Source organism: Pseudophryne corroboree, chromosome 9, assembly GCF_028390025.1.
Source record: "Pseudophryne corroboree isolate aPseCor3 chromosome 9, aPseCor3.hap2, whole genome shotgun sequence".
Taxonomy (NCBI): domain Eukaryota; kingdom Metazoa; phylum Chordata; class Amphibia; order Anura; family Myobatrachidae; genus Pseudophryne; species Pseudophryne corroboree.
The window spans coordinates 253,268,077-253,280,083 of record NC_086452.1 but is presented as its reverse complement, the minus strand read 5'-3'; the positions used below and the strand labels follow the sequence as shown (position 1 = coordinate 253,280,083).

General features: G+C 44.0%; 1 protein-coding gene across 3 annotated transcripts in view; it reads right to left on the bottom strand.

The window, feature by feature from the left end:
• Positions 1 to 12,007, bottom strand: part of HMCN1 (hemicentin 1) — a 1,072,092-nt gene that overhangs the window by 1,012,376 nt on the left and 47,709 nt on the right. The gene's annotated exons all lie outside the window — the stretch shown is intronic.

Below are 12,007 nucleotides of genomic sequence, written 5' to 3'. Positions count from 1 at the left end.
GCCATATGCAACTTCTCCACTGGCTCACTTTTCCAAACTTTTCACTGTTTCATAAATAGACCCCTTAATTAGTACCTTAGTTCATTGGTTCCCAAACTATTTGGAATCATGGCGCCCTAGAGCATCACAATTTTTTTCTCGCCACCTCCAGGACAAAAGCTTCTTATTGAGACATTTAGAAAGAAATATTAAATAAAGTAAATTGTGTTTATGTGTCATCCATAAGTTAAATTGTGTGGTGAGGGACAGGATTTGCTTCTGTTTGTCCACATATTTTATGATTAGCAGCCACCAGCACTGGTTTTGACTATTACATTGACCATAAATAATTTTATTTGGTCCTGGACCCCCAATCCAAGGCATGCCTAAAAATGTCCCGAGGCACCCTAGGGTGCCTAGGCACACAGTTTGGGAACCACTGCCTTAGTTACTTTCATTTAACCATCTTTGCTCATGCATGGCTATCCATAAATCCTGAAGTGTAATGGTGTGTACACATGGTGAGATATTTTCTTACAATTTTGACTGTATAGTCAAAATCATAAGAAAAGATAGTGCAGATCGCAAGGTGAAAGTCATCCTGATTCAATGCCGATGCGCGGTCAGCATCGCAAGCCTAGATAGACTGTGCAGGCAAGTCAATTTTGACTATCTCGTAGAAAAGATAGTCAAAATTGATACTTAGCCAAAATCGCACATTAGTCAGTATCGCAAGCACACTCATTATGTGCTTGCAATGCCGACCTAGCCCCTGTCGCATAGTGAGAATCGGGCATAGCCCGAATCTCACCGTGTGTATGGGCCATTAGTATGCCTTGAGGACAGAGGTTAGAAAACACAGTTATAGACAATTGGTATATGCTATATTTATGCCTAATTATGTTGGCCATATTTTGTATCTCTACTCTGTACAGCTCTGCGGCAATATGTGGTGCCTGATAGAAATTCTAGTAATTAATGCTAATAATACTATTTCTCATATGTCCTAGAGGATGCTGGGGATGTTTCATGAACCTTGTGGTATAGACGGGATCCGCAGGAGACATGGGCACTTTAAGACTTTAAAAGGGGTGTGAACTGGCTCCTCACTCTATGCCCCTCCTCCAGACTTAGGATTCTGTGCCCAGAGAGACTGGTCACACACTGAGGAGCTCTACTGAGTTTCTTGGAAAAGACTTTATGTTAGGTTTATTATTTTCAGGGAGCACTGCTGGCAACAGTCTCCCTGCATCGTGGGTCTGAGGGGAGAGAAGCAGAACCAACTTCTCTGAGTTCAAAGACTCTGCTTCTTAGGCTACTGGACACCATTAGCTCCAGAGGGTCCGATCACTTGGTGCGCCTAGCTGCTCGTTCCCGGAGCCGCGCCGTCACCCCCCTTGCAGAGCCAGAAGAAAGAAGCCGGGTGAGTAAATGAAGAACAGAAGACTTCAGTGATGGCAGAAGACTTTGTGGCTCTGAGGTACCGCCCAGCAGCCGCGCTGCGCTCCATTGCTCCTACACACAAGTGGCACTACAAGGGTGCAGGGCGCAGGGGGTGCGACCTGGGCAGCATGTATACCTCAGAGATAGACCGTCAAGAGAGATATTAAGTGCCTGGGCACTTAATACAGACCCCCACCAGTATAAATAGCTAGAAAATAGCGGGGCTGAAGCGCGCCATTAAGGGGTCGAGGCTTAGCCCTCACAGCTCTATCCAGAGCCATTTTCTCCTCAAAAACGCTGGCCCTGCCAAACAGCACTGCTGAGCAGATCATGGTGAAAAACAGGGGGGGGGGGGCACAGTTGTTTAGTGCAATATATGTTAGAAATAAAGCACAATGTATAATGAGTATGGTGTAAATAGAGCTGGTAAACATCTGCTATGTTTCCCTGACAGAAAGTACTGGGTCTATTCCTTACAGTCGGCATGTCTGAGGCTGAGGGCTCTGCCACAAACGGCTATAGGAATGTCTCTGTCGGCACTGCCGACTGCTGAGGGTACTTGGTTCATGTAAATAATGTCAGTAGATGTATGCTTTTCCAATGAGAAAACTATATGGGAGACACAGATGTGTGTGGGTGACCCTGTCGGCACCAACTAATCTGACTGGGTAAAAAAATGTACATGATAATGTGATGCATTTCAGAAAGCTATACCTGTATGTATATATATATATATATATATGTATGGTACGATTGCATTGATCTGTGGCTCGAACACAGACATAGTAATTTTGTGGAGGGCGTAATATTAATAATACAATTCCCTCAGACCCCTTGGGGTCGCAAAAATGTTATTTGGCCCAGTTACTACTCCCTGATATCGACACGAATACTATTTCTTATGTCGACCATGATGTTTCCTGATTAGATCCTCAACATCGGCATTCAGTACATGTTTCATACACATTAAGAACGTATTAACGTCACTAGGGGCCCTGCTGTTCCTGACAAATATATATATATATATATATATAGAGAGAGAGAGATATATATATAGAGATATATATGAAATGTATATTATGATATATGTGTGTATATGTGTATTTAAATGTGTATATTCATATTAAAATGTATAATGAATGCTGAAGTAAAGTTATTCCTTCTCATGTGCTGGTCGCTCTGTTGAAAAAGTCTAGGTCAGCCGTGACAAGATGGTTTTGAATCCTCACGAGGAGTACGAGGGTTTATTCTTTTCCCGCCGTGGATAGAATAAAGTGAGAGTCAACCCCTGGTCTACACGGGGCCCTGTCACAAAGGATCGTATACAGGAAGCTAAGTGATATTTTAATCATATGCTTTGATTAGATTTGCATTACATGCGCATGGGGGAGTGCTTGTATTCAGAAATGGTCGGTTACCTTGTCATCCGATATAATTACCCTGGGGAGAGATGGGATACTCCTTAAGTTGGGTCATATCTAAAACAATGCAGCATGCTGCCGTGCGACTACAAAAGGTATGGGACTCTTGGGTTCATGGGCCAATTCCATGGCGGTCTCGGCTAGGAGGGCGTTGTGGATTCACCAATGGAATGCTGAGGGTGACTCCGAGAAGTACTGGAATATCTTCCCTATGAAGGTGAAACCTGGTTTGGGGATGGCTGTGTTATGCTGATCTCGGCAGATGCCACTGGTAAGTCTACCTTCTTGAGCTATGTTCCCTCACAACAGTTGGTGACGCATTTTTCTAGGATGCAGTAATTTCGACCGGATGGATACGGTTTTTCCCCTTCTTTGCAGGTAGAGGAAGGTGAAAAGGTAAAAGGTCAGCAGCCTTTTCAAGTTCGCAGAAGCAGAAATCATCCACTGTTTCTACCACATCCACCGCATGTCGCTGGGTCTATCTTGCGGGAGCCCACACGGTGGGACCGCGTCTAACATTCTTCAGTCAGTCCTGGAATGGACATGGACCAGTGCGTTAAGAATAGAGTCCCAAGGAGAACATACTGGAGTGTCCAGATAATTCCCCTCACTGATTTTTCAAATAGATGTTACCGATTCTCCTCTGGACGGGGAGGTAGTATGCGAAGCCATACAAGAGTTGGGTCAGGATCAGGACATTAGCCTGCTGTCCCTGTCACACACAAAAAAAAAGAAGCTGTTATTCAAGCTTTTTCGTGCTTCTGAGCCCGGACAGCTCGGTCAGAACAATTCCAAAAATGTCTACTTGAGAAGTTGAACTACAAGATGGAATCTCTCAGGGCAGGGATCTCCAATCTGTTACAGGAGAAAAAGTTTTTAAGTGCGGTTTCTTCCTCGTTAGGCTTACCTGGGTTTGCTATTCAGGATTGTCATTGCCAGTTCACCGGAGTGATGGCAGTATGATGGTTTTCCTTCGATAGTAAAAGCCATTATTATACTGTACTGGGACACTCTCCTGACTATGGCGAGGTCAAGAAACAAGTGGTGCAAGTCGTTGTTTCTCTCTGACAGTTCTTCAACACAGTGGTTGGCTCCTGAACTTGCCAGAATCACTGTTGATCCCAACGATGCGGATGTCGGAGTTGGGAATAAGGTTAGATACAGAACTGTTGAGAGTTTGTTTTTTCCAGTGGAAAGAGATCTGAGGATCCAGAGTCGGATGATTTGCAACAGTGTAAACCCATCAATACGTTCCGTTGATGAAGAAGATGGTTGCGGCCTACGAGGCCATTCGGTGAGCAGGTTAAATGCCAGAGTGATTTTAGCGGGACCAGTTGGACATGTGGTCCGGGTCTCACCTGCACATGCAGCGGAAAATAATCCTAGTTTCCAGGACCAGGTTATCTCTCCTGTGGTGGTTTCACAGTTCTCACCTCCTAGAGGGACGAAGGTTCGGGATCCAGGATTAGGTCCTGGTGTCCATGGATACAAGTCTCCAAGGCTGGGGAGCAGTCTTTCCCGGGGAAGAATTTCCAGGGAAAAAGGTCAAGCCGGGAAGCTTGTCTGCAATAAGCATTCTGGAATTAAGAGCTATTTACAACGGAACATCTTCTTCACGATCTGCCCGTCTTAATTCAGTCGGACAACTTAACAGCAGTGGCATAAGTAAACCGCTAGAGCTGAACGAAGAGCAAAGAGGCAATGGCAGAAGCCACAAAAGGTTTTCCGCTGGGCGGAAAGGCTTGTAAATGTTCGGTTAGCGGTCTTCATTCCGGGTGTAGACAACTGAGAAACAGACTTCCTCAGCAGACACGATCTCCATCCAGGAGAGTGGGGTCTTCATCAAGAGGTTTTCAAAGAAGTGGCAAGTCTTTGGGGAATTCCTCAAATAGACATGATGGCGTCTCACCTCAACAAGAACCTCCAGGGATATTGTTCCAGGTCGAGGGACCCTCAAGCAATAGCAGGGGACGCCCTCGTGACACCGTGGGTGTTTCAGTCGGTTTATGTGTTCCCTCCACTTCCACTGTTTCCGAAGGTGATAATGGTCATAAGAAGAACAAAGGTTCAGGCGATCCTCATTGTTCCGGTCTATTCAAGGAGGGCTTGGTATCCAGATCTTCAAGAATTATTCATAGAAGATCCCTGGCCTCTTCCTCTACGAGAGGTCCTGTTACAGCAAGGACCGTGTGCGTGTATCAAGACTTACAGCGGCTGCGTTTGACGGCATGGCAGTTGAACGCCATATCCTAGCCCAAAAGGGTATTCCCAGTGAAGTCATTCCCACACTGCTTCAGGCTAGGAAAGAAGTAACGGCGAAGCTTTACCACTGTATTTGGAGGAAGTATGTGTCTTAGTGTGAATCCAAGAAGGCTCCTACGGAAGAATTTCAGCTGTGACGTTTGCTCCATTTTTTGCAAGCAGGTGTGGAATGCGGCCTAAAGTTAGGCTCCATTAAAGTACAAATTTCAGCCTTATCTATTTTCTTTCAGAAAGAATTGGCCTCCCTTCCAAAAGTTCAGACCTTCGTGAAGGGCGTGCTGCACATCCAACCTTCCTTTGTGCCCCCGGTGGCACCATGGGATCTTAATGTGCTGTTGCAGTTCCTGCAATGCTCATTGGTTCGAACCTTTACGTAGGGTTGAGTTGAAATTCCTTACTTGGAAAGTGGTCATGCTGTTGGCCTTGGCATCCGCAAGGCGGGTGTATGAATTGGCGGCTTTGTCTCACAAAAGCCCCTATTTAATCTTACATGCAGATAGAGCGGAGTTGAGAACTCGTCAGAAATTTCTGCCAAAAGTGGTTTCATCGTTTCACGTAAACCAGCCTGTTGTGGTGCCAGTGGCTACTGATGCCTGGGCGGAATCGAAGTCTCTCGATGTGGTCAGAGCTTTGAAAATCTATGTCGCCAGAACGGCTCAGATTAGGAAAACAGAGGCTCTGTTTGTCCTGTGGGCTCCCAACAAGATTGGGGCTCCTGCTTCCAAGCAGACTATTGCACGCTGGATCTGTAATACGATTCAGCAGGCTCATTTTACGGCAGGTTTGCCATTGCCAAAATCGGTGAAGGCCCATTCTACCAGAAAGGTGGGCTCATCCTGGGCGGCTGCCCGGGGGATCTCGGCATTACAACTCTGCCAAGTAGCTACTTGGTCGGGTTCAAACACCTTTGCGAAGTTTTACAAGTTTGATACCCTGGCTATTGAGGACCTCTTGTTGGGTCAATCGGTGCTGCAGAGTCATCCGCACTCTCCCGCCCGTTCTAGAGCTTTGGTATAAACCCCATGGTTCTTGAAACATCCCCAGCATCCTCTAGGATGTATGAGAAAATAGGATTTTAATACCTACCGGTAAATCCTTTTCTCTTAGTCCGTAGAGGATGCTGGGCGCCCGTCCCAGTGCGTACTGTATCTGCAGTCATTGGGTACGTTTACACACATGGTGTGTTGTGGTTAAGTTGGGCTATTGCTGACGTTATTTAGGCCATAACATGCAATATGCTGTTACTGGTTGTGTTTACACACATAGATTGTGTTACGTTTTATGTCAGCGTATTGCTGCATATTCTTCATGCCGTCGGCTGGTGTTCTATTGAATGCCACGTTCTGCGGCATACTGGAGGTGTGAGCTGGTAAAATGCTCACCGTGGTTTAACAATAAATTTTTTCCTCGAAATGTCAGTCTCCCTGGGCACAGTTCCTATAACTGGAGTCTGGAGGAGGGGCAAAGAGGGAGGAGCCAGTTCACACCCCTTTTAAACTTGTATATAAATACAGCTGGAGATAAATCTCAAACTGTATAAATCTGGCGCTATAGATAATAGTAATAAATTAACCAACTGGTGATCGATACAAAAATAGTGAAATTACGGCTGCTGAGCAAAACAGCTGGCTAGGCTGAAAAACACTATGAAACACAAACAAAATAAATGCTCTGCGCTCCCAATCACTTAGAGTTAATTGACCAATCAATTAGAGGCAGTCTATCATGGAGAATAATTGACTCAATGAGGCTTGACCCTTTTTTAAAAATATTTTATCAAACAATTAAATACCACATAAACACATAAAACAAACAATACATGAAAAATTGACAATTTAAAAATTCAGAGGTTAATACCTCTAGCATATGTAAGCAGAAACACTGTATCTATAATTATAGATGTGCTATTAAGACAGTATACAATGTAACTAAAGTGCAAAATTGAATATCTTGAGAGAGAGGCTCTCTATCAGAATGTAAATTGATTCTACCACTGGCGTCCCAGTATAAAATCATATATACTGTCCACAGAAGGCTCCGCAAAAACTAGTATGGGACTATTAAGGCAAAACAAACAATGATAGTTACCCCCGTGCTGGTTCCTGGAGTTTATCACAGGGTCCTGTATGCAAATGCACGAGGTAGATGTAATGATTTTTAGTTGATGCCTCAGTGATAATTGGAAGGCAAACTTGCTGAAGTGCTCTCACCTTCGTTAGAGAAGCCGGCAATTGACCATATGATGATATTATATTAGGAACTTCCCAACAAGGGATGTGATTGATTCAGCTGGTGATAACAGTGTGGTAAGGCAAGTCTGCTGATGGCTGATGATAAAGTGGTCTCACTGCGGAGATCCGTTCGTATCCCTAGTCGCGGCAGTTTCCAAAAATTACAATGCCGTGTAGCTGAAATCACCTTTTGCCTCACTGCGGAGGTACGGTTCCTGAAGGTCACTTGGCTGCAGTGTAAACGCCAGAAGGTGACGGGAGCCGAGAAGCTAAGGAGCCTGTCTGCCAAATATCAGATGTCCAATAATGAACTCCTAGAAGGGGGCGTCAACGCGTTTCGTCTCCTAGCAACGGAGACTTCCTCAAGACGTCTTGAGGAAGTCTCCGTTGCTAGGAGACGAAACGCGTTGACGCCCCCTTCTACGAGTTCATTATTGGACATCTGATATTTGGCAGACAGGCTCCTTAGCTTCTCGGCTCCCGGCACCTTCTGGCGTTTACACTGCAGCCAAGTGACCTTCAGGAACCGTACCTCCGCAGTGAAGCAAAAGGTGATTTCAGCTACACGGCATTGTAATTTTTGGAAACTGCCGCGACTAGGGATACGAACGGATCTCCGCAGTGAGACCACTTTATCATCAGCCATCAGCAGACTTGCCTTACCACACTGTTATCACCAGCTGAATCAATCACATCCCTTGTTGGGAAGTTCCTAATATAATATCATCATATGGTCAATTGCCGGCTTCTCTAACGAAGGTGAGAGCACTTCAGCAAGTTTGCCTTCCAATTATCACTGAGGCATCAACTAAAAATCATTACATCTACCTCGTGCATTTGCATACAGGACCCTGTGATAAACTCCAGGAACCAGCACGGGGGTAATTATCATTGTTTGTTTTGCCTTAATAGTCCCATACTAGTTTTTGCGGAGCCTTCTGTGGACAGTATATATGATTTTATACTGGGACGCCAGTGGTAGAATCAATTTACATTCTGATAGAGAGCCTCTCTCTCAAGATATTCAATTTTGCACTTTAGTTACATTGTATACTGTCTTAATAGCACATCTATAATTATAGATACAGTGTTTCTGCTTACATATGCTAGAGGTATTAACCTCTGAATTTTTAAATTGTCAATTTTTCATGTATTGTTTGTTTTATGTGTTTATGTGGTATTTAATTGTTTGATAAAATATTTTTAAAAAAGGGTCAAGCCTCATTGAGTCAATTATTCTCCATGATAGATTGCCTCTAATTGATTGGTCAATTAACTCTAAGTGATTGGGAGCGCAGAGCATTTCTTTTGTTTGTGTCACACCCCTTTTAAAGTCTTAAAGTGCCCATGTCTCCTGCGGTTCCCGTCTTTACCCCATGGTTCTTGAAGCATCCCCAGCATCCTCTACGGACTAAGAGAAAAGGATTTACCGGTAGGTATTAAAATCCTATTTTTAGCCTCTGGTTAAGGTTGAATAGATTGCATGCTCCACCCGGAAGTTCCTGTGCTGTATGTAGTTTTTGTTGTACAGGTGGTGCCATTGCCCAAGTTATGAGGCTGATGGGGCGGCACCATCATTGCCCTAGTGACACTTATATTGGGCATACAGGGTGTCTGCACCAGACTGGAGAACTGTCCAAGGGCCTCCCAGCTCTCCTTAGGATGTGCCGGCCCATGTGCTCAGTTTCAAGGTCCAGGCCACCTTCCATTATGTCATACATATATTATATGATTCCTCTGAAGTTTGAATTATTCTCTATACCTCTTTAGTTAAAATCGACAAATTTAGCATTTACAAGTACTACGAATACATTAGATTTCTATGCTGAAAATAGCAGTTTAGTGATGGAATAGGCAGTACATTGGCTTCTTATCCCACCCACTGTAAAACTAACAAACTGGTAAACTGAAGAGTCGAAAATGTATAACACAACTGCACTGTATATGTGTGTTGTGTTGTTGTTTTTTTGTTTTGTTTCTTAGTAAACTTATTCGCTGCTTAAACTGAAGAGTACAGTAGATAGAGTAGATAAGGGGTCTTAAATCCACATTTTTGACCTTAATGAAATTTGTTTGAATTAAACAGAAAACTGTGACACCTTTCCTCGGTTCATGAAACCACCATTACACACATTCCAAGGTGATTTCATTCTTGTTAATAAGTGATCTGATTTTTGGGTTAGATTTTCTTTGTGTCATATCCTAGATGTTTTACAGATTTTCAGTATTTTCCATGCATCCCCCGATAAGAGAAATACTATCACACATCCTTGCATTAGACATGTCATTGTCAGATACAACAGGCATGTGTAAATCAGCAACTGCGTCAGTCATAAAGGAACACTTAAAAGTTGTGTAAACAAATGCACATTGTAGTTCAGATACATAGTAACCTGGACAGGTACTTAGGCACATATCAACAGAAAGATAGCTTAGTGCACAAAACCACAATCCCCAAACAGCACCACAATACACAAATTGTATGATTATTCCAGATATACAATATATTGGTCGATCCAATTAGCACTGAAGTGTGCCATTGCTGCTGTGTTTTTTAAATGCCAGCAATAGCATCCGATCTTGCACCCTTCATGGTCTGAAATCAGCCCCAATTTGCACAAAATTGCTCAGACTTCGATGGGGTGGTGAGCACTTTTGTGCAAATTCAAGCCACCGTAAAGTGCACCTTCTGCCGCAATGAATCGCACCTGGAGGATCATCACAGAACGGATATGAGAGCTAGAAAAGGAATGCATCCTCATGTATTTGGCAAGCAATCTACAATAGTACACAGATTGGGATCCAGTCAAGATCCCGGCGATCAGGATCCCAGCAGTCAAAATACCTTTACCGGGATCCTGAGACAACTCGGAATACCAACACCGGCATCCTGAATAGTATTACCTGCCCAGCGCTGGGATCCTGAACAACCAAGTTTAGCCTGCTGGGAGGGGGTTTGGGTTTAAGTGCCACCACGGAGTGCTAGGTTTATGCTGCAGGTGGGTGAAGGTTAGGGTTAGACTGCGTGAAGGGAGGGTTAGGGGGCCATGTGAGGAAGGTATGTATACTTACCTTCCACTGTTGGGATTCTGATCGCAGGGATGCCGTGGTCGGTATTCTGACCGCCGGCATCTGAACCACCGGCATTCCCTACCGAACCCCACAGATTGTTGGGAAATATAACTAAACAGCCAATCTCTACCTAAATATGAATAAAGTAATAATAATAAACATTCCCTGCTCTTGCACTTGTGATCACTGCATTATATTGGTAGTGCAATGCCCTGGACTAATAGGCTCTACACACTGGCTGACAATCCTCAAAGATATGAACGATCTCGTTCATTATTGAATGAGATAACGTTCATATCTTTGAGTGTGGAGGCACCAGCGATGAACGATGCGCCGCCCCGTGCTCGTTCATCGCTGGTGCCCCGTCGGCTGTGCATGCTGGCCAATATGGACGATCTCGTCCATATTGGCCTGCATTTGTATGGAGCCGTGTGACGGGGAAGTGAAGAAACTTCACTCCCCCCGTCACTGCCCCCCCGCCGCCGGGTCGCCCGTCTGCCGTATCTGTCTGTAGGGCCCTTAACATATATCATGCAAGTACAATCTCCCACTAGACTACAAGAAAGCGCTAAAGGACATTAGCATGATTATTATATAATGCTTATATAATACTATTTAATTGATAGTCACAATTATTAATTTAAATGATTTTATTTTCTGTGGACAAATTAAATACCATTAACAAGAGGTCTGTTTTAATGTTTATATCACTTAGAAAAATAAATAAATTGCAACAAAGCTCTCAGCATCTCTTCTGACACAAGTGTAATCTGTATGAGAAATGTAATATATTGAGAGGTACATACCAGGAACATGCAGTGAGCTAAATGGCTCAGGAGGCACTGGCTGGCACCAGAGCCAGATTTACACACAATATATGAACCAAATGGTACATCTGGGCATTATACACAGGAGCAGCAGTATAAATTCCTGGAAATTTGGTGAGTTTTTTCAGAGATGAGTGGAAAAGATAGGCAGGTGAGCCCATAGACTTTTTACTCCAGAGATGTGGCTATAAAAATGATTAGAATAATACAAAGAAGATAATTCTAACATATTCTTTGTAATTTTCATATACTTTGCACAGTCAAAACTCTGGCACAAACGTTAGTATGACAGGAAAGGTTCTGCCTCACCTGCCTCACCCGCCTCACCCCACTGCTCGACACTGAGATATGTCCTCAGGCTCATTCAACATACCACGTGAGATGCCCGGCGCCCCTGAGATACTCCAAGAGGAGTTGCGTGACATATTTTTCTTTAAATTTTGCACTTTATTCCCCTCACAGACGCAGCAAAACACAACAGTGTATTTGAGACATTGGGCTGCAACTTTAACCGCACAGGAATTAGTTTTAAACATCTCCAAAGTCTCAGATGTAGCAGTTGGCATAAGCAAAAGCTGCGTCCTCGCCTCAGAGAGCTTCTTGCACAGATTCAGACTCAGGGCCTAATTCAGACCTGATTGCAGCAGCAAATTTGTTAGCTAATGGATAAAACCATGTGCACTGCGGGGAAGGGGGGGGGGGGCAGATAGAATATGTGCAGAGAGAGTTAGATTTGGGTGGGGTGTGTTCAAACTGAAATCTTAATTGCAGT